Source organism: Chrysemys picta, chromosome 3, assembly GCF_011386835.1.
Source record: "Chrysemys picta bellii isolate R12L10 chromosome 3, ASM1138683v2, whole genome shotgun sequence".
Taxonomy (NCBI): Eukaryota; Metazoa; Chordata; order Testudines; family Emydidae; genus Chrysemys; species Chrysemys picta.
The window spans coordinates 176354823-176374379 of record NC_088793.1 but is presented as its reverse complement, the minus strand read 5'-3'; the positions used below and the strand labels follow the sequence as shown (position 1 = coordinate 176374379).

Sequence of the window (19557 nt, the reverse complement as noted above, 5' to 3'; positions counted from 1 at the left end):
TTTCCACTAGCAGCTTGCCTACAGTCCAGACAGCATCAGAAGCATGACTCCATAAAGGATCCCCCACAGTGGGATCTGTAGTGACTCAAGCAATTTTTTTACATTCATAACTGATGCAACAAGCCCAGAGGTGCTGGAGCTATGAAGTGCCAAGCCAAGAGATGCCAGGGCTCAGCCCTGGCAAGCCCTGGCACAAATTAAGCGCTGCTTCTACATTCTGGGGATCCAGTAGCTCTCCAGTGTTTGGGATGGAAGCAGAACTCGAAAAGGTTCCTCCCTTTTCTGTCAGGAACCTGGACTGGCTGGACAGAGCGGCAATGGGTTTGGGCCCTATCAAATACTAGGGAGGGGGAAAAGGAGGAGGAAGAGAAGGAGCTGACCCTTATCAGTCATTTCATCTCTGCTTTGGTTGTTTATGTCCCTTCTTATATTATGCCTTAGCTGGAGTTTATCTGGCACCTTCTCTCCCACATTCTATCCTTGTATTTGTTAAGCCAGGTACAAAAGAAAACTGTTATTTACCTTGGCCTAGATATGTCCTCATTCCGCTCTGTCAGACACCTCAGGGCTCCCCCAGGCCACCAGAAGGATAGCAGCGTTACAGGGAGTTGCGTGAATGCTATGCTATTCCGAGACGCCTCAGTCTTACCATGTTTTCCACACTAGACTGGGCAAGGATATTGTTTGTGGCCTGGGCCTGCGGCACTGTAAAGGAGGGCTGTGCACTGAGGGTTTGGATGCGGTATGCCCTGCCCAACTGAGGTCAGTTGGCTCACACGCAAGCGGTAGCGTGTGGGCAGGTCTGAATTTATAGAATGTAACGTCTTATATGGTAGCTGTTATAATAAAATGTTATAATAAAGGTGGTGGCCAAGCATCATGTGGGAAGGTTTTGTTTCTAATCCATGCATCCAGCATATGCCATTTAAATTTTTTCTTTCCCTATTTCCATACATACTGTATAGACTTCTTACTAGCTACTGCCACAGGAACTTTGAATCCCCAGACACTTGGAGCCAGATGCTAACCTGTGGCCATAGAGCATTCAGCACAGCAGGTCGAGGAGGGATTGCAAACATGACTCTAGGCCAGTTTTGCACACCTCAGTCCTAGGGCTGCATTGATCCTCTGAAGCCAGTTGGAGCATCCTGAAGGTTGTTCCAACTTACACCACTGCCCACATCCCCAGAGGACTGTTATAACAGCCAGAGATTGTCAGAGCAGAGGGGAGCCCTGACCATATCCTCTGTGCCACTCCCAGTGTGTGTGGGGTGCTATAGGAACAGCAATGGCTATGTCACCCCACCTGAGGCTCCCCTTATGCCCCTGGTAAGAAGGTTTTAGAGCATCTTTTCACTAGTTAGGGCAGCTTTGCACCCTTCTCAAAAGGCAGCCTCTGGCCCCTGGTTTCTATATGCTGCCTCATAAAGACATACTGATGCTACCCGATGAAATGAAGTTTTGCACACCGCTGCCCATTGACCGTTCACTGTGACAACAATCAAACTTTGAATTCTAATGCGACAGGCCAGGGGAGGACCTATATGATCAGTGAGGGGCAGGTCCTGAATCCTCTCCATGGCTATGGAAAAGCCTGAACCTAGCTGACCCCTGCAGGGGTTCCCTCCACCCCAACATGCTAGGCTGCTTTGAGGGCTGGCTGAGGGAGTGGTTGGGTGGGTGGGGCTGCAATCCATAGCCCAGTGGGCCAATCCCCCTCCCCCAGAGTAGGTTGGAGGGCATGTAGCAGTTGTGGAAGTGACGATGAAGTGGCTTCACTGTGGCTCCATAATCTGGGAGGGAGGGTTCCTTCATCTCACCCATCCTTAAAAGTTCCCAAGGCATAACCACATTGTGTGCAGAGGCCAGGATTTGGCTTCTTGCAAGTGTGTCCTTTTAAGTCCTGGCTTTGCCACCACATAAGGGTGTCTACACTGCAGTTAGATACCGGCGGCTGTCCCCTGCCCATTGATTCAGGCTCATGGGGCTCAGGTGGCAGGGCTGTTTAATGTCCTGCAGTGTAGACACCTGGGCTTGGGCTGGAGACTGTGCTCTAGGACCCCGTGAGGTGGGAAGGTCCCAGAGCTCAGGCTTCAGCCTGAGCCAGAACATCTACACCACTTTAGTACAGTGGACTGTTATTGTTAGGATTTTTTAAAAAAAGATTTAAATAATAAAAAGATACTTATATGAAGCCCTCAGTGCTCTAACACTCAACACAACAAAAATCACAGCAGCATTACTAAAACAGATTTTTTTTTTTGAAAGTTGGAGACACTCCAAATTAGATTTAAGGTCATGTTTTCAAAAGTCAATGAATGGGACTTAGGCTTCTAAATCATCTGGGTGTTTTTGAAATTTTTACCCTTAATCATAGTGATTAGGTGGATGATCCTGCAGCAGACCTCACTATGGGCCTGGTTCTCCTCAGACACTGGTATAACACCAATGATTTCAGTGGAGTTGCTTCTGTTTTAAAGTGGTGTGAGTGAGAGGAAAATCAAGGCCTTTATTATTATTATTGCACTGGTTATTCTCCAGGAGTTGCAGAACTAACTTTTTGCCTGTTGCAGTCCGTCAGGAGGGTGTATACTTTAAAGCTTATTTTTAACTATACTCTATTGTTTTCAAATTTTATCTGTGAATAACTATCAGTTATCTTGGAATCTGACTGGCACAGTACAATGTAGGAAATAAGAGCAAATACGAAGAAGCTTACTGTTCCATGATCGAAAACTTTGCTTCATTATTTTTAGTTGTTGAACTTGAACAGACTTGGGAGAGTGAATAGACTTTTCCATCAGGTAATTGACTTCATGAGAGTGCCTGGGATAATATTAGTTGACTGCTGTGCTGACAATGACTTTACTTCCATTAATTAATCACTTAGGGATTTTTCATAATGAACCAACTTATTAGTTTTAAACATATGACATTTAGCTCTGTAAATAAGCTGTAGAATTGTTGTTTAAAATATGTGCTCACCCCAATCAGGGCATGCCAGGGGTAAAACAGTCTCCTCTGCATTTCTCTGAGTTACTTTATTGTTTGATCACAAAGCCATGGGGACGGAGACGTGAAACTTCTTGTGATTTCATCCATCCATGATGATTTATTATTTATATTCCAGTTGCACCCGAAGATCCCATTTAGGGCCGCATTGTGCTAGGCACTGTGGGTGCCGACACACACACACACACACACACACACACACAGTCAGTCAGTCCCTGCCCCAAAGAGCTTATGATCAAATATGCAAGAAGTGAGAACTTGTCCCCACCAGTGCAACTATGAGTATAGGTAAGGCCAGAGTGTGACAAATAAGAGAGGGGAGAATGAGAGTCAATGCTAGGAGCATGTGTGCACACAGGTTAACCATACACACAACTTGAGGGTTCTGAATAATTTAAATACAATTAAATATGCAAAATCCCAATGGCTCCACTCCTGGTCACTGTTAGCTGGTGATTCTCTTTAGATATCATGGTAGAAGTGGGTTTTGACAAGGAGTTTGAAGAAGTCTGTTATGATTAAAAACTCCACGTTCTATCTTCCCCTCTAGCCCAGGTATCCCCTCTTCTCTTTCACTTCATTAATAATATTGAAAGACAAACGTTGGATGGTTAACTGTGATTTATACTTGAAGACTAGCAACTCCCATAGCAGTTTTCCCCAATCCCCCAATAAACTAAAGTGACTGAATGTTGTTCCCCAGGCTCACTCTTCATTAATGTTCCTTTGCAGCACCCACTTCTGCTGCAACACCTACAAGAAATCAGGCAACTAATAATAGCTTGGTTGAGAGCCAGTGCTAGATGTACGGGGAAAACACACTGCACAATTTATCCCTCTCCCTCACCTCATTTGTTGATTGTCTTATTACATTGTGAGTTCTGGGGGGCAGGAATTGTGTCTTCCAAGTTGAGGGGTAAAGCTTAGCGCATGGTAGGTGCTACTGCAATAAAAATAATACATTATTTATTTATATTAGGGCAGTGTCTAGTGGCCTCAACTGAGATCAGGGCCTCATTGTGCTAGGCACTGTACAAACACAAAGTAAGAGGCAGTTCTTGCCTCCCAAAACTTACAGTTCAAAGGGCGGAAAAAGGAAGTATTGTTACCTCCATTTAACAGAGGGAGAACTGAGGCACAGAGATGTTAAGGGGCGTGCCAATGTCACACAGGAGCTCTTTGGTGGAGTTGGGTATAGAATCCATATCTCCTAAGCCTCAGTTCAGGGCCTTAGCCACAAGACCACCCTTCCTGTCTAAAATCAGATGGGAGGTCACTGGGCTTCTCTCTCCCCCCCTCCCTCCCACCAGACAGGCTTCTGATACGAAGAGGAAACCTTATGTAGAAACACTCTCCCTTGTGCTAATTCCTCTGTGCCTGCACAGATGTCACAGATTACATTTATACCACACACCCCAAGACATTACAGACATTATTAAAATCAAAGACATGCTGCTCCAAAACCCAGTCCTTAACACTTGAGCGAAAGGAAAATTTCTATTACTGTAGTAATATTAAGGCTTATATCCTATATATGGGCTGCAGCCATTAAAGAACAAGATAACCACAAACACTTTCTGTGGCCTAACATTCCAGCCAGCGGAGGATGGTAGTACACACACACACACACACACGCCAGCATATGACACAACACTGTATATACTAGTAGATGCGGGGACTCACTTGAATCACTGACAGTGAGTGGGTTATATAGGGTTACCATTCGTCCGGATTTACCCGGACATGTCCTCCTTTTTGTTCTAAAAATAGCGTCCGGGGGGAATTTGTAAAGCACTCAAAATGTCCGGGATTTCCCCCCTCCCCCGGCAGAGCAGAGCGAGCAGCTGGGAGGGCTGCAGGAAAGTCCCGGGCTGGACTCCGGAGCAGCTGTAGAGGAGCCGGATCCGCCCTGCATTCTGAGCAGGCAGCTCTCCCCTGCAGCCCGGTCCAGCAGCACTGTGCAGGGCCAGGGACCGGGTTTTGTTGTGCTGAGGAGCGCAGCCACGTGTCCGGCTCGGCTCGCACAGAGCCCAACACCCTGTTCTGAGCAGCAGGGTAAGGGGGCCAGGGGGCAGGAGAAGGGGCAGGGAGGTTCTGGAGGGGGCAGTCAAGAAACGGGGGGGGGCTTTTTGAGGGGAGTGGAGAAAGTTTTGGGCAGTCAGGGTACAGGTAGGGGGTAGGGTCCTGGGGGGCAGTTGGGGGGGGGTCTTAGGAGGGGGCAGTTAGGGGACAAGGAACAGGGAGTCTTAGGTAGGGGGTGGGGTTCTGGAGGGCAGTTAGGAGCAGGGGTCCCAGGAGGGGGCAGTCAGGGGACAAGGAGCGGGGGGGTGGGGGGCTGGGAGTTCTGGGGGGGAGCTGTCAGGGGGCAGGAGTGGGGAGAGGGATCGGAGCAGTCAGGGGAAAGGGAGCAGAGGGGTTTAGATGGGTTGGGAGTTCTGGGGGGCTGTCAGGGGGTGGGGAGTGGTTGGATGGGTCGTGGGAGACCCAGGGGTCTGTCTGGGGGTGGGGGTGTGGATAAGGGTTGGGGCAGTCAGGGGACAAGAGGCAGGGAGGCTTAGATAGGGAGTGGAGTCCTGGGGGGCAGTTAGGGGCAGGGGTCCCAGGAGGGGGCAGTCAGGGGACAAGGAACGGGGGGGAGGGTTGGGGGTTCTGGGGGGGCGGGAAGTGGGAGGGGCAGGGGCGGGGCTAGGGCGGGGCTCCTCCCGTCCTCTTTTTTGCTTGCTGAAATATGGTAACCCTAGGTTATATGTGGTCAGTAAAGGCCAAACCTGTCCTTGTCCTCCCAAACCCCATAAACATTTGATGCTTCAGAATGTCCTATCCTTACCAGCATTTTTTAAAGCGGCATCTCAAAGCTGTGCTTTGCTGGTAACATTGCTTTGACATCTCTTCCACATTCAGCTACACAAGAGGTATTAATCTGGAGCTCTGCGAAAAATAATAATCTAACCAGCCAGACTGGGAGTCCTACCAGTCTGCCCCATCAGGTCCTATAAGCCTGTAGAGCACCAGGCACCAGCACTCCTGGGGCGGCAAGCCATGGGGGGACGCCCTGCCGGTCCCTGCGAGGGCGACATTCAGGCAGCCTTCGGCAGCTTGCCTGCGGGAGGTCCGCCGGTCCCGTGGATTCGGCAGCGGGTACGCTGAAGCCGCGGGACTGGGGACCTCCCGCAGGCAGGCCGCAAAGGCGGCCTGCCTGCCATATTTGGGGCGGCAAAAAAGATAGAGCTGCCCCTGTTCTCAACCTTTTTCTTTCTGAGGCCCACCCAACATGCTATAAAAACTCCATGGCCCACCTGTGCCACAACAACTGTTTTGCTCCATATAAAAGCCAGGGCCAGCATTAAAGGGTAACAAGCAAGACAGATGCCCGGGGGCATCGTGAAGCTAAGTTGCTCAGGTTTCAGCTTCAGCCCCAGGTTTTGGCTCGGAGCCCCGGGCTGCAGTCTTGCGCAGCGGGGCTTCGGTTTTCTGCCCTAGGCCCTAGTGAGTTTAATGCTGGCCATGCTTGGCAGACCCCCTGAACCCTGCTCGCGGCCCTCAAGGGGGCCCCGGATCCCCGGTTGAGAAGCATGGCTGTAGAGGAAGACAGCTTCAGCTGTAGCTTTGGCTGAACGTCACTCAGAATGTGTGCATTCATGATTCCAAAACATCAAGTGTTTTATGGGCCTTATCAATGCCCATAACTGCAATTTTTCATTTAACTTTCTTCGGTCGCTTGGAAGGTCTGGTCTGCATGATGATTGCGAAAGAAATACCTGTAACAAACTAGCTGAGTGACTTAACTAGGTGGGTCTTTTAGAAAGAGAATTCAGAACTTGTTGTGTGTCATCAATCAAACTGAAGCCAAAATTACAGCTTAATGATCAGGTTGTTTTACCAAGCAGGCACCGCAGATTAGTTTTACTTACAGTGGTGAGGAAAATAGAGTGAAAACTAGAATAAGGAAGGTAGAAAAAATTAAGCCCAAGTTTGACTCAAACTTCTGAAATTTTAGCTGACATTGGCAACATTTGTGTATGGTGCTTGCATTCTTTTAATCACATTCAAATAGTCCATCAGACTGGACTACTATGGTATATATAGTTCATAGAACAGGTTAAAAATATGAGGCAAAGTGAGCTAGTAAAGTGTAATGAAAACCAGAGAAATCTCACAAATTAACTGAGATGATTTCCCAATTCAGAACAAGGTGAGCCCACTAGACCAGGTGTTCCTTAAATGTTATCGTCTCCTCAGCTGAGGCCTGATCCAAAGCCCATTGGATTCAACGAGAGCCTTTCCAATTGACTCCAACAGGCTTTAAATTAGGCCCAGAGACTGCAGTCAATTTGTTTATCATAAATCATAGAATCATAGAAGATTAGGGTAGGAAGAGACCTCAGCAGGTCAACTAGTCCAAACCCCTGCTCAAAGCAGGACCAACCCCAACTAAATCATCCCAGGCAGGACTTTGTCAAGCCAGGTCTTAAAAACCTCTAAAGATGGAGATTCCACCACCTCCCTAGGTAACCCATTCCGGTGCTTCACCACCCTCCTAGTGAAATAGTTTTTCCTAATATCCAACCTAGATTTCCCGCACTGCAACTTGAGACCATTGCTCCTTGTTCTGTTATCTGCCACCACTGAGAACAGCCTAGCGTATTTACCTCTCCCCTCAGCTTAGTGTCATCCATGAACTTGCTGAGGGTACAATCCATCCCATCATCTGGATCATTAATGAAGATGTTGAACAAAACCAGCCCCAGGACTGACCCCTGGGACACTCCGCTTGGGACTGGCTGCCAACTAGACATCGAGCCGTTGAGCACTACCCGTTGGGACCGATGATCTAGTCAGCTTTCTATCCACCTTATAGTCCATTTAGCCAATCCATACTACTTTAACTTGCTGGCAAGAATACTGTGGGAAACTGTATCGAAAGCTTTGCTAAAGTCAAGGTATATCATGTCCACCGCTTTCCCCATATCCACAGAGCCAGTTATCTTATCATAGAAGGCAATCAGGTTGGTCAGGCATGACTTGCCCTTGGTGAATCCATGTTGACTGTTCCTGATCAACTTCCTCTCTGCCAAGTGCTTCAAAATGGATTCCTTGAGGACCTGCTCCGTGATTTTTCCGGGGACAGAGGAAAACATTATTTTGTGTTCTCACAAATCTCTGAGAATGTGGTTTTTCACTGGGTTTGCTGGAGATTTGATTTTTTTTTTCCTCCTCCTACTCCTTCCCTATTGGCATTATTTCTTCAAAAATTGTATCCAGTAGCCTACTGAAGAGGGAAAGGAAACCGGTCAGTGGTGAAGACTTGACTTTCCAGCCCTGGAGAGGATTTTAAACAAACATTTTCTGTGTTACCTTCAGACACATTTAGGGTCCGACTCATTAGTGCCTTCATGCATCATCAGGATGATTTGGTTAGTCATTCAGTTTAAAAAAAAAAAAAAAGTCATTTGTTTTTCTGTCTGTTTCACGGTGTTTATAGTGTATTTTCCACACTACCTCCAGTCCTGTGAAATAGTTGTTGGAAGCCGTCTTCATGGCTGGAAGATAGAAAGAGAACTTCATGCAAACATGTGTGCCCCAAGCATCCAGGGTCAAAAGGTCATTAAAGGAGATAATTCAGAGTGTCGATATTAGCAATTCTGATGACATTTTTTCTTGAAATATCAAAATGTCAAGGAAAAAAACAGGGTCAAAATTTTGTAAAAAATTAGGTCCCATTTTTCAAACAGCTCTAGTCTCTAAACATGAATGGATCATACCTGGCACTAGAATTCTGCTAAAGATATTCTCCAGTAAGTGTGGGACATGACTGTCCACCAGTAACACAATGCAATGGAAAAAAGGACAGAAGGAACAGGGGATATGTTTTTAGGGATGGTGTGTTGGTGCGCGACTCATCACTGCAGTGCCTCCTGCTGGCTGTCCAGGGAATTAGTATTGCGCCCTCTTCTGGTGGTGTCTCATCCGCTATCACCTCTGTTCTTGGACCCACATCGCTCCCAGGACTGCGGCGTCCTCTTCAGTGACACTGCTCTCCTCTCATTCTGGGGGGACCTGCAGTCTACTTTCTGGCTACTCCCTTCAGTGGCAAACTGCAGTACACTGTCTTCCCACGTGGCTCCTGCACCCTCTTTGCCCTTATGTCAGTGCCTGCAGCCTGCCAGGATCTGCCTTTAGCTCCCCGGGTCTCTGCCTGCAGCACTGCTCTGCCCTGGGTGCTTGCTGCCCTCTGCCTGCATGACAGCCAGTCCTCCTCCCTCCTCAAGCTTCAGGGAGTGACTGACCCTGCTCTGTTCTGCAGCCCTTCTTATATGGGCCTGCCCAGCCCTGATGGGCTGCTCCTCATAGCCCTCTCCAATTGGTTGTCTCCTGCACAGCCTCCCTAGGATCCTCTCTAATTGGCTGCCTGTTGCACAGGGTCCCTAGGGTTCTATTAACCCTTTATGGGCTAGTATGGGGCAGACACCCTATCACAAATGGACACACAGGAGATCCAACTTGTAGGCCAGCAAGGTATGGAAGTAATGCAAAGCATTGTGTTCAGACCCTCACAAAGGACTCAGGAGATTGATTAAGGGTGGACTTGGCCAGAAAGATAATTGTTGAGAGCCACAGAGATTTTGGCCATAACTGGCCAGTGGAGAATTCCAGAGCAGAAGGGAATCTCACAGAGGCACCCAGTGGGGAAATAGCACAGGTGGAGGGAGAGTCAGAGATAGAGATTGGCAGGAAGACATGAAAGGGGAACCTGAGAACTAAGCAAAGAGCATGGGTTGGAGTTGAAGGTTGTAAACATGTGCTCCACACCTCTCCAGTCTACCCCAAACTCTGAGTTTAAAATCTTCCAGTCCTTTGCTGAGCTTGTGACCTCAATAATATCATGAGGCAGTAAATTCCACAGGTTAATGAAGCATTGTTTACAAAAGAAAATAATTGTTTTCTGTCACTGTTAGTTTGGTGCCATTCACTGTCACTGAATGGGGACAAAGCTAGAGGGACACCCAAAGGGGTCAGAGGAAGGGACAAGAGGCCCAGGATTTGGAATGATATCATAAGCAAAGAGGGGGATACAAAGAAGGAGGCAAAGGTTGGATGCAGACTTGTGATGGCTGGGAGAAGACGAAGGAGGAGGGTAGTTGGAGGAGACAGAGTTCATGGGAGTAGATGAAAAGAGTGAGGAGGAAGGGAATAGGTGGGGACATCTTACAGAAGTTACAAGGTCAACCTATGGGAGGAGCCCTCAGGATTCATGGACATGCCCACTGGAGAGTTGCTGAGAGCTCCTCACTGTGGAAGTGCCTTGAATCAGGATCTGCCCCAAAGTTTTTGAGCACACAGTGATCATGGAGAAAGAGAATCTCCCCAAAGTCTGGTTCCACTGGTGCAAAGCACAGAGCAGTTGAGTTTGGATTTGTTTTCTGGCTGAATTAAGCCCATAATGGTTGTTGTTATTGTAGGGAGCTCTGTTAGCTAAGCCACTCCAGCTGCAGAGTTTAGGATTAATTCCTTTGTACATCCTCTCTAACATTTATCAATTTTGGAAATTAAAAAGGATGAAGGAAACAACCAGTGCCATTCCCTGCCCCACTGGGTCTTCTGGTTTAATGTGGAGTATCACCACTGCCATCTGTAATGAAGGTGAAAGAGAAAAGCTGGACAGCCGCTGCTTCTTCTCCATTCACTTGCACTTGTGCCGACTAAGGAGATTTCCAGAACAGCACACTTGTAATAGCAGCACTGCTGTAAATGCACTTTTACAATAATAAACTCTGCCCTCTTGTGAGAGAAAGACACAAAGCTAGTTTCAGACATGTTGCAAACCCCCTGATATCAAATTTTCTTACACTAGGTCCTTTGATTTATAGCATCATGTAGTTATCAAAGTATCTCACAACAGTGTAAATCAGGAGTAACACCACTGAAGTCAGTAGAGTTTCACTGTTGTAAATCTGACCTCATCTACATCAGTATCAGGTTTCGGTATCTTATTGGAAATTAAATTGTCCCTCAGATACTAAACTACAACAAAACAACATTCTTCTTTCCCTCTGTACTCAACACAAGTAAACAAGAAAGGTTCCTGCACAATGATGTGTGTTTATCTAGGATCTTACTATTAAAACGTATTCTGGAGTATGTCTAAGTATCCAGAGTGTAATCTATTTCTTTCACATCATAGGCAAGACTGATAGCACTGCCTATTAATAAGGTTGCCCCAATGTTCCTTCTTTCTGTTGCTCATAATTTTGCCAAACGTTAATTGTTTGGGCTGAAATTTTCCATTCCAGTTCTCTGCCTCAGGTTGATTTATTTATTAATTTATTTTTAACGTTTCAGCCAAAACAGTTCAGCATTTCCAAGAATGATGGCGAGGAAAAAAAAGTGTTGGTTGGTTGGTGTTTTCCGTGTGGAAATAGGAAACCAAGCAGAGCCTTCTGAGCAACCAACTCAGGAACCTGCAATATCCTGGTGAGCACAAACCTCAGCGCCTTACCAGCAATGTGCAAACTCTACTTCTTTGACCCAGCTGCTCCTCAACCCCACCACCCAAAGTGAACAAACTGACATAAAAAACCCCACACCATTAACAAAGTCCAGTCCCTACTGATAGTAGCCAAGAAGAGGAAGAAATATATCTGAATGTGTATGCATTAGAATTTTGGGAGTCACTCATATATGACAGTGAAGAGGGCAATAGATATCCCAAATGTTGATGGTCTGTAAACAAAGGCTCTAGAGACAGAAATTTCTCAGCAGGATATTGGTGAAAGCATGCCCAGTTATGCTATGAAAAACAATTCTTTTTAAGTCTTGAAATGTAACCTCTCTTCTCTCTCTCTCAGCTGATTTCCTCTCCTTATTTAATCCCCCTTTTCTTAACATGGAGTACTTTCAGTCTCCTGTAGTAAGCCATCTATATTCTATACTTATGCCCTCTAGTTAAGTACTTAAAGAAGAGATGGCAACCCACACAAACTGTACAGGGCAAAGGACAGTATCATGCAGTGTAAAATGAAGCTGTCTCTGAACATGTCATCCATCAGCAGAGTTGTAATGGTCTTGATGTTATACCTATGAAAGAAATGCATTGGATACATCTTGGCTTTTATAAATAGACACATGGCCAACATCAACCAATTAGCAATCACATCAGCAATTACACAATGCACTTCTAATGATACAGCACTGAAATGGACTAGAATAATTTGAGTTGAGTGAAAACAGTGATCAATCATTGAGATACAAAACAATAATTTGGAAATAGTATTGGAGGGAAAAGAAAAGAACTTAACAGAACTCAACACTTCAGCCGCACTTCATATTTTTCAAATCACTGTACAGACATTAACTAACAACATTAACTCGAAGGCGAATTCCAGACTATGACAGTATAAGTAAAAAATGAGTATTTATAAAATTTAGGCCAGCAAAGGAAGAAAGGAATGTGCTCTGGAGAGAGACTCAATTAAGTCTGAAGGATAAACTAACTTTGATGCGTGTCTTTAAACAGACAGTTCTACATGTCTGCTTGGAAGAGTAATATAGAATAGGAGGAAGTAGTGGCAAGATGTCAAACTGCTCCACTAATTGTGGAGCCCTCTAATTTCATATTCTGCTATTAAAGGAAGTGAAAAGCCCTGGACAAGCAGCTTTTGGGATACAGGAATTGCCATACTAGGACAGACCAAAGGCCCGTCTAGTCTGCTACCCTGGGAATGTCTGTCCTGAATTTATACCTCTGTGTTAAGGGAATTCGCCATCATTAATCCTGGATTGACCTTTCAAAATAAAACAAGTTTCTACAACTGCAGAAGAAGCGCTCTTGACCTTGGTGGTGCAAGAAGAGTGGAAAACCTTGCTTTCCTAGAATCTCCATTATCAGCGGAGTCTCTGTATACAAATCCCCAACAATAGGGTTACCATTCGTCCGGATTCCCCCAGACATGTCCGGCTTTTTCAGCTAAAAATAGCGTCCGGGGGGAATTTGTAAATGTCTGGACTTCCACCCCCTGCAGAGCGCGCGCGGCTAACAGGGCAGCTGGCCGGATGGTCCCACTTACATGGGGCTCGGACAGCCAGAGAGAGCTCCTCCTCCGCCTCCCCTGCAGCAGAGATCACTCCCTCCCTCCCTGCATTCGCAGATCGCCTCCGGCAGTCTGGAACTCCTCCCCGGCTCCTCCTCCTCCCCTGCCAGCCAGCCTGCCGGGACGAACGGCTCAGGCCGTTCCTGAGCAAGTTCGCAGAGACATTAGGCAAAGGCCAACAACAAGGAAGCCAGGGGGTCGGAGAAGGGGCAGGGAGGTTTTGGAGGGGGCAGTCAAGAGACGGGGGGGTCAGAAGTTTGGGGGGGGTGGATAAGGTTTTGGGCAGTCAGGGTACAGGTAGGGGGTAGGGTCCTGGGGGCAGTTAGGGGGGGTCTTAGGAGGGGGCAATTAGGGGACAAGGAGCGGGGGGGGGGGTGTTTGGGAGTTCTGGGGGGCTGTCAGGGGGCAGGAGTGGGGAGAGGGATCGGAGCAGTCAATGGGACAGGGAGCAGAGGGGTTTAGATGGGTCAGGAGTTCTGGGGGGGGCTGTCAGGGGGTGGGGAGTGGGTGGCAGGGCCGGCTCTAACTTTTTTGCTGCCCCAAGCAGCAAAAAAAAAAAAAAAAAAGCACCGCCCCCTGAGCCCCCCCCAGCGCTGCCCCCTGAGCCCCCCCCCCAGCGCCGCCGGAACACACCCCCCCCAGCGCCCTGCCCCGCGCCGCCCCCCCCCCGCAGAATGCCGCGCCGCCGGAGCGCCCCCCCCCCCACCGCCCCTTACCAGGTGCCACCCCAAGCATGTGCTTGGGTGCCTGGAGCCAGCCCTGGTGGTTGGATGGGGTGTGGGAGTCCCAGGGGTCTGTCTGGGGGTGGGGGGGTGGATAAGGGTTGGAGCAGTCAGGGTACAGGTGGGGGTAGGGTCCTAGGGGGCCAGTTAGGATGGGGGGAGGGTCTCAGGAGGGGGCAGTCAGGGGACAAGAGGCAGGGAGGCTTAGGTAGGGGGTGGAGTCCTGGGGGGGCAGTTAGGGGCAGGGGTCCCAGGAGGGGGCAGTCAGGGGACAAGGAGTGGGGGGGGGGGAGGGTTGGGGGTTCTGAGGGGGGTGGGAAGTGGGAGGGGCAGGGGCTCCTCCCGTCCTCTTTTTTGCTTCCTGAAATATGGTAACCCTACCCAACAACATTCCTTCTATCAGTAAAAATAAAAACCCCAAAACAATCACCTTGTGCAGGCTAGATAACTGTTAGGCAATACATCAGCAGGGAGTGAAGCACTGCTCTACAACAGTGTACAGCTTATCAAGGACTGCATTCACAGGGAGGAAGGACAAGGGGGGATGAATTGTACTGATGGACTAACAACCCCACCACAAGCTCCACAACAGAGGAGGAGGGTGTGGTCTTTTAACTATAGAGAATGCAGTACACATGGAACTGGGTGCAGGCTTTCAGCTTCGCTCCAGGAGAGGATCTCCAGCTTTCCTCCTCAGACCTTGTTTCCATAGCCTCATGGCTGAAAGCCTACTGAGGCCTCAGCTTACCTTAAAAGGCACAATATCTTTATTTCATATCAGTTTTATTATGGACATAATCAGGGCTGGATTAACTCTCCTGAGGGCCTGGGGTTATTAGATTTTGTGGGGCCCCTGGGGGTTTGGAATGTGGGAGTGGGCTCAAGGCTGGGGCAGGAGATTGGGGTGTGCGAGGGGATGCAGCTCCAGCTGGGGGGGGGGGGGCTCTAGGTTGGGGCCAGGGATGGGACAGGGGGTTGGGGTGCAGCAGGAGGTTTGAGGTGCAGGCTCTGGGTGGGAGTTTGCATGTGGGAAGGGGCTCAGGGCTGGGAGGGGATGAAGGGTCTGGAAGGGAATTTGGGTGGAAGAGGGGGCTGAGGGAGGGGGGCCAAATCCACAAAAACTAAGCAGAAATTGGGCTTGTTTTACGCTGAGTTGGCTTGTGCATTGCATGTTGGCTAGCTTTTTGGCTTTCAGGGCTTTTATAGTAGCTTGTAGCTTCTTGTTTTTTTGATTGGCTCCTGCCCCTGGCCCACCCCTGGTCCCAGCCAATCAGAATGAAAGCTTGAATTTGGTGATTTTGGCTCCGTCCAGATACAGTGTGTGTGTGCGCGCACCCCCCTGTGTGCCTGACTGTGCGTGGCAGCGTGCTGAACGTGTGTGTTCGTCCCCTCCCCTGCCCTTGAATGCCCCTTGCCTAGGGGCCTGTCAAGGCTGAATCCCCCCTGTGGCACTTGGAGTGCAGAAGATGGGGGCCCACAAGGATTTTAAAAATTAATACTGGCCACTCCAGGCTTGTATTAAACTCCCAAGGTTACAGCTTTTTTCTGACCTTGGCTTGGTAAACGCTGCCCCCACCCAAATGTAAAAAAAAAAAAAAAAAAAAAAAATCCCTTTTTGAACCCAGGAAGGCACACTTGAGAATTCCTCCCTGGGGGGTACCCTCAAGTCCTTTCACCCCCCCTCCAGGGAAGAGCTGAGAAAGCAAACAAAAGAAATTAGCTGTTGCCACCAGTTAATTAAACAACATGTGCACAAACCTCTTAGGACACCAACAATCCAATCCTGTTCTTTAAAAAAGGTAAATTTTATTAAACAAAAAGGAAGAAAATACATCTGGAACTTAGGCTTTTGCTAGATTTTAAAAGAGCAATTCCAAAAATTATGCACCCAAAATAGCTTTCTTGGGGGTTCAGCTTAAAGGTTACAAGCAAACAAAAGCATCTGGGGTTAGCACAGAGGAGATCCACAAGCTAAAATAAAGAAATAAACGCGATCACATCTATCTAAACATTCTGATTTACTTATACATTTGGAGTTTCAGATAAGTAAGTTTGATGTTTTTTCATACCTGATTTTAAAGCTGCTTACAGCATTGCTACTCTATGTCTCCACTCTTTTCCAGAGAACCACAACACACAGACAACAGGATTCCCCCTCCCCCATTAAAAAAAGTTCTAGCCCTCCCATTGGCTCTTTAGGTCAGGTGTCCACTCCTTTTCCTTTACCTGGGGACTTTTTTAACCCTTTACAGGTAAAGCAAGTAGAGAACAGCCACCAAGAGGGACTTTATAGCTGACTGGCTGGGTGTCCATAAAAGGGAGCTTCCCCCCACACACACACTTCATTTATCACAGGGCTGAAGAGGCATGGCGGCCTGCAGCATGGAGACTTGCCATGGGCCAGATGAAAAGAAGCAGTGGGCCCATGGGCCGGGTGGGGCCCCTCTTAGCCCGAGGCCCTGGGCTGCAGCCCCCAAAACCCCTGCATTAATCAGGCCCTGGACATAATAGACGGTGGGGAGGGAATGAAAATCCAGAGAACAGTCTGGTAGGAAAGGTGAAGTTTATATGAGGATTAATAGGCCTCTCTGCCCATCAGAGTGTCACAAAAAGCTTTTAAAGCATGAATTAAGCTTTACCGTATCTTTCTCAAGTAGGTGTTCTCCCCACTTAACAGATACAAATACTGAGACACAAAGGCGGCACATAACCCCCCTTTGGGAGGCTAGACCACCGGCCCCGCCCCTTCCATCCAAGGCCCTGCCCCTACCCCACCCCTTCTGTCCCCCCTCTACTCCCCAGAGCCCCTAGTCCCCATCCCACCCCCACCGCAGCCAGAGGAGCCCTAGCTGACCCGCCCTGAGCACGAGCCCACCTGCCCTCCCCAGCTATCCCAAACAACATGGGACCCTGTGATGCCATTTTTCAAAAGTCACTTTAAAACCTTCTCCACTTGGATCCCAAAATGGATCCCAAGCCAAGAAAAAGGCAGGTGTGTTAGCTGGGGTTACAGAATTATTTTTAAGAAATCATTTCAAAACATTGTAACTACTTCGTACAGCATGAGTTATCTCCTGCCCTGTTATTATTATTTCAGTGTGGTAGCCCCTTGGAGCTCCAGTTATGGACCAGAGCCTCACTGTGCTAGGCACTGGACAAACACAGAGCAGATGGTCCCTGTCCCAAAGAGAGTACAGTACTAATATGTCCTTCTTCGGTATCACTGCACATCCTGGGCCTACTACTGTAACGTACTGAATGCCCTTGGCTATTAGTAACTTCAGAAGGGATTGAGTACACTCTACTCACCACAGGATCAGGCCCTTTCAACGTCTGTCCATATATTTTTTTTAAATGTCTGGGACTCTGTTTTCCTGCAGCATGATATAGGTAACCCCCGTTGGAGCACAGATGCCACCAGGAGCTACACATGGCCTTTGATAGAAGAATAAGCCTCAAAAGTTGACACTGTATCTAGTTCAGGTAGCTCAGCTGATGAGCTTCTCTCCTTCACAATAGCCACAGGTCTTTTTTCAACCAAACAGCTCCACGTTCCCTTTTACAACTCAACCACCTGGAAGAAAACAAAATCATGTGGTTTGTTTCAGATCTGGTGATAATATATCCAGGACGGGATTGGCCACAGTGAGAGAAAATGGAGGAGGGGTGTGAATTTATTCTGTAACTAAACCTCTGTTTTGGCAGACAGCTCAGGATTCCACTGTTGGGTACGTTTTTTCATGCCCACCAGACTGTGTATGCATTGAACTAATGTGAAGATGAGATTAACATTCCTTTAATTAATCCTGCTTCTTTTGACACAGACTTAATATGTCCTCATCCAATTAATGTATCAGTGAGTGAAATTCATGGTGGGTGTGGAATATCAAACCATCATTCTTTGTGCTGGAAAGCTTTACAACACTTATCAGAGGGGTAGCCATTTTAGTCTGTATCCACAAAAACAACAAGGAGTCTGGTGGCATCTTTAAGGTCTTTGTAACACTGGAAATGATGTACATGGCTGCAGATTTGCTGGGTTAGCGCTGCCAGCAAGACAATATTGGCTCAGTGGCAGAAGGGTGGTGTGCTACAGTCCCATGCAGTGGATGGGTGTTCAGCTCTGGGCAATGCCATCCATTCATTGAAGCGAAGGGTACTCAGAGGTGATTCTCTCAGGCTTCTGGAAAGAAAGAGAAGTCAGCGTATCACTTCAAATCACCCCGTTTGCTGTTACACACAGCAGAGAACAAAGAATGCATACAAGCATGCTCTAGTATCCCTTGCCTTGAAAAAACCTTCCCTCAGCTCCATCTGCTGTCCTATCTCCTTCCCTCCACCTCCAAAAGCCTTGAGCAGGTTGTCTGCTTCCACTAGTCTGGCTTCCTCTCCTCTCTCTCTCTCTCTCCTTGATTCTCTCTAGTGTGCCTTCTAGCCCCTCCACCCTTCCAGAATCACTCTCACAAAGATGGCCAACTGCCTTTTCCTTGCTTGAATGAATATTTCTTCTGTTCCTACCTTGATCTGTCTGCTACCCCTAGTCCCCCTGACACACACTCTCCTCCACCTCCTCTCCAGTCTGCTGTGTGCCTGTAATTTCCTGGTTATCCTCCTACCTTGCTGACTACTTCCTTTGGTATCTCTTTGGCCTGCCCTATTTGCTGTTCCTATGGAAATTATTTATATGCAGTGGAATATTTTTCAGAATTTTTGGATACGATTTGAACCAACCCTTTTTTTTTTTCAATTTTTTTGGAACTGTCAGTGAACCAAAAGATCAGGTATTCACACAGCACTTCCAAAAGTGATAATGGTCAGGTCTGTCCAGTCTTTGGCAAGAGTCGAGTAATAACTGAACTGAGGTTGGGTGAGATGAGCTATCTTTTTCAGAGGATCTCAAGGTGAATGGTATTGACAGATTGCTACTCTGTATAACTGTGCCAGAGAAAAGAATGAAAAGCCAAATTAATTACAAGTTGTGGAAAAGTATGACAAAGCAAAAAAGGCACGGTGTGACGGGGTCGGCTTATCCCGCACTAGCCCAGACAGGGTTCAGCCCCAGGTGTTGACAGCGGAAATCGCACCTCCCTGGCAAGACTGGGCATGCTCCAAGTGCTCTAGTATAAAGGGAGGGAGACTGGCTTATTCTGGGCTGGAGGCTGCAGGGGAAGGACCTGCCTGGAAGCTCCTGCGCAAGGCCAGCCACAGCCTCTGACTATGCTGGGAATCGCAGCCGTCCACAGCCCGCCTGCACCCCAGCGACTGGAGGAGACCCTGGAGATGACTGGACCTGCCGAACACAGGGAATCGACCTCTCATGGGAAACCCCATCACAGACTTTGGTAGGAAGTGACCCAGGAAGGGTGTCAGAGTGGTACCTCCTTCCCAGGGAAGCTCAGTGTGTTTCGGCAGGACCCCCCTGCTGAGTCGGTGGCCACTGTTAGGGCCCTGGGTGTGGAGTCGGGTGGGCCTGGGCCCCCCTACTGGGGCAGCCACACCCCAATGCTATGGCCTCTGGCTGCTAGGCCACGCTGCCCTGCACCCAAGGGTGGCGCTATAGCCTCTGGCCGCTAGGCCACACTGCCCTGACCCCAGGAGTGTGGACCGTCACACATGGACAAAACTTTCTTGTTTGCCACCATATATGATGCCCATGACACACTTTCTGTTCATAGCTGTGACAGGATTTACATCTCTTCTGAAAAGATGAAGCCTCTGAATTACCATCTTAAACT

The 19557-nt window shown here is 48.1% G+C and overlaps 1 protein-coding gene across 3 annotated transcripts in view; it reads right to left on the bottom strand.

The window, feature by feature from the left end:
- Positions 1 to 15611: 15611 nt before the first annotated feature.
- SOCS5 (suppressor of cytokine signaling 5) overlaps positions 15612 to 19557 on the bottom strand; it is a 108686-nt gene continuing 104740 nt past the window's right edge. For 2 of the 3 annotated variants that reach the window (XR_010599926.1, XR_010599927.1), the window contains one exon: positions 15612 to 18005. The gene's annotated coding sequence lies outside the window, so the exon portion shown is untranslated. The remainder of the gene's footprint in view (positions 18006 to 19557) is intronic. The other variant, XR_010599929.1, reaches the window with a different exon arrangement.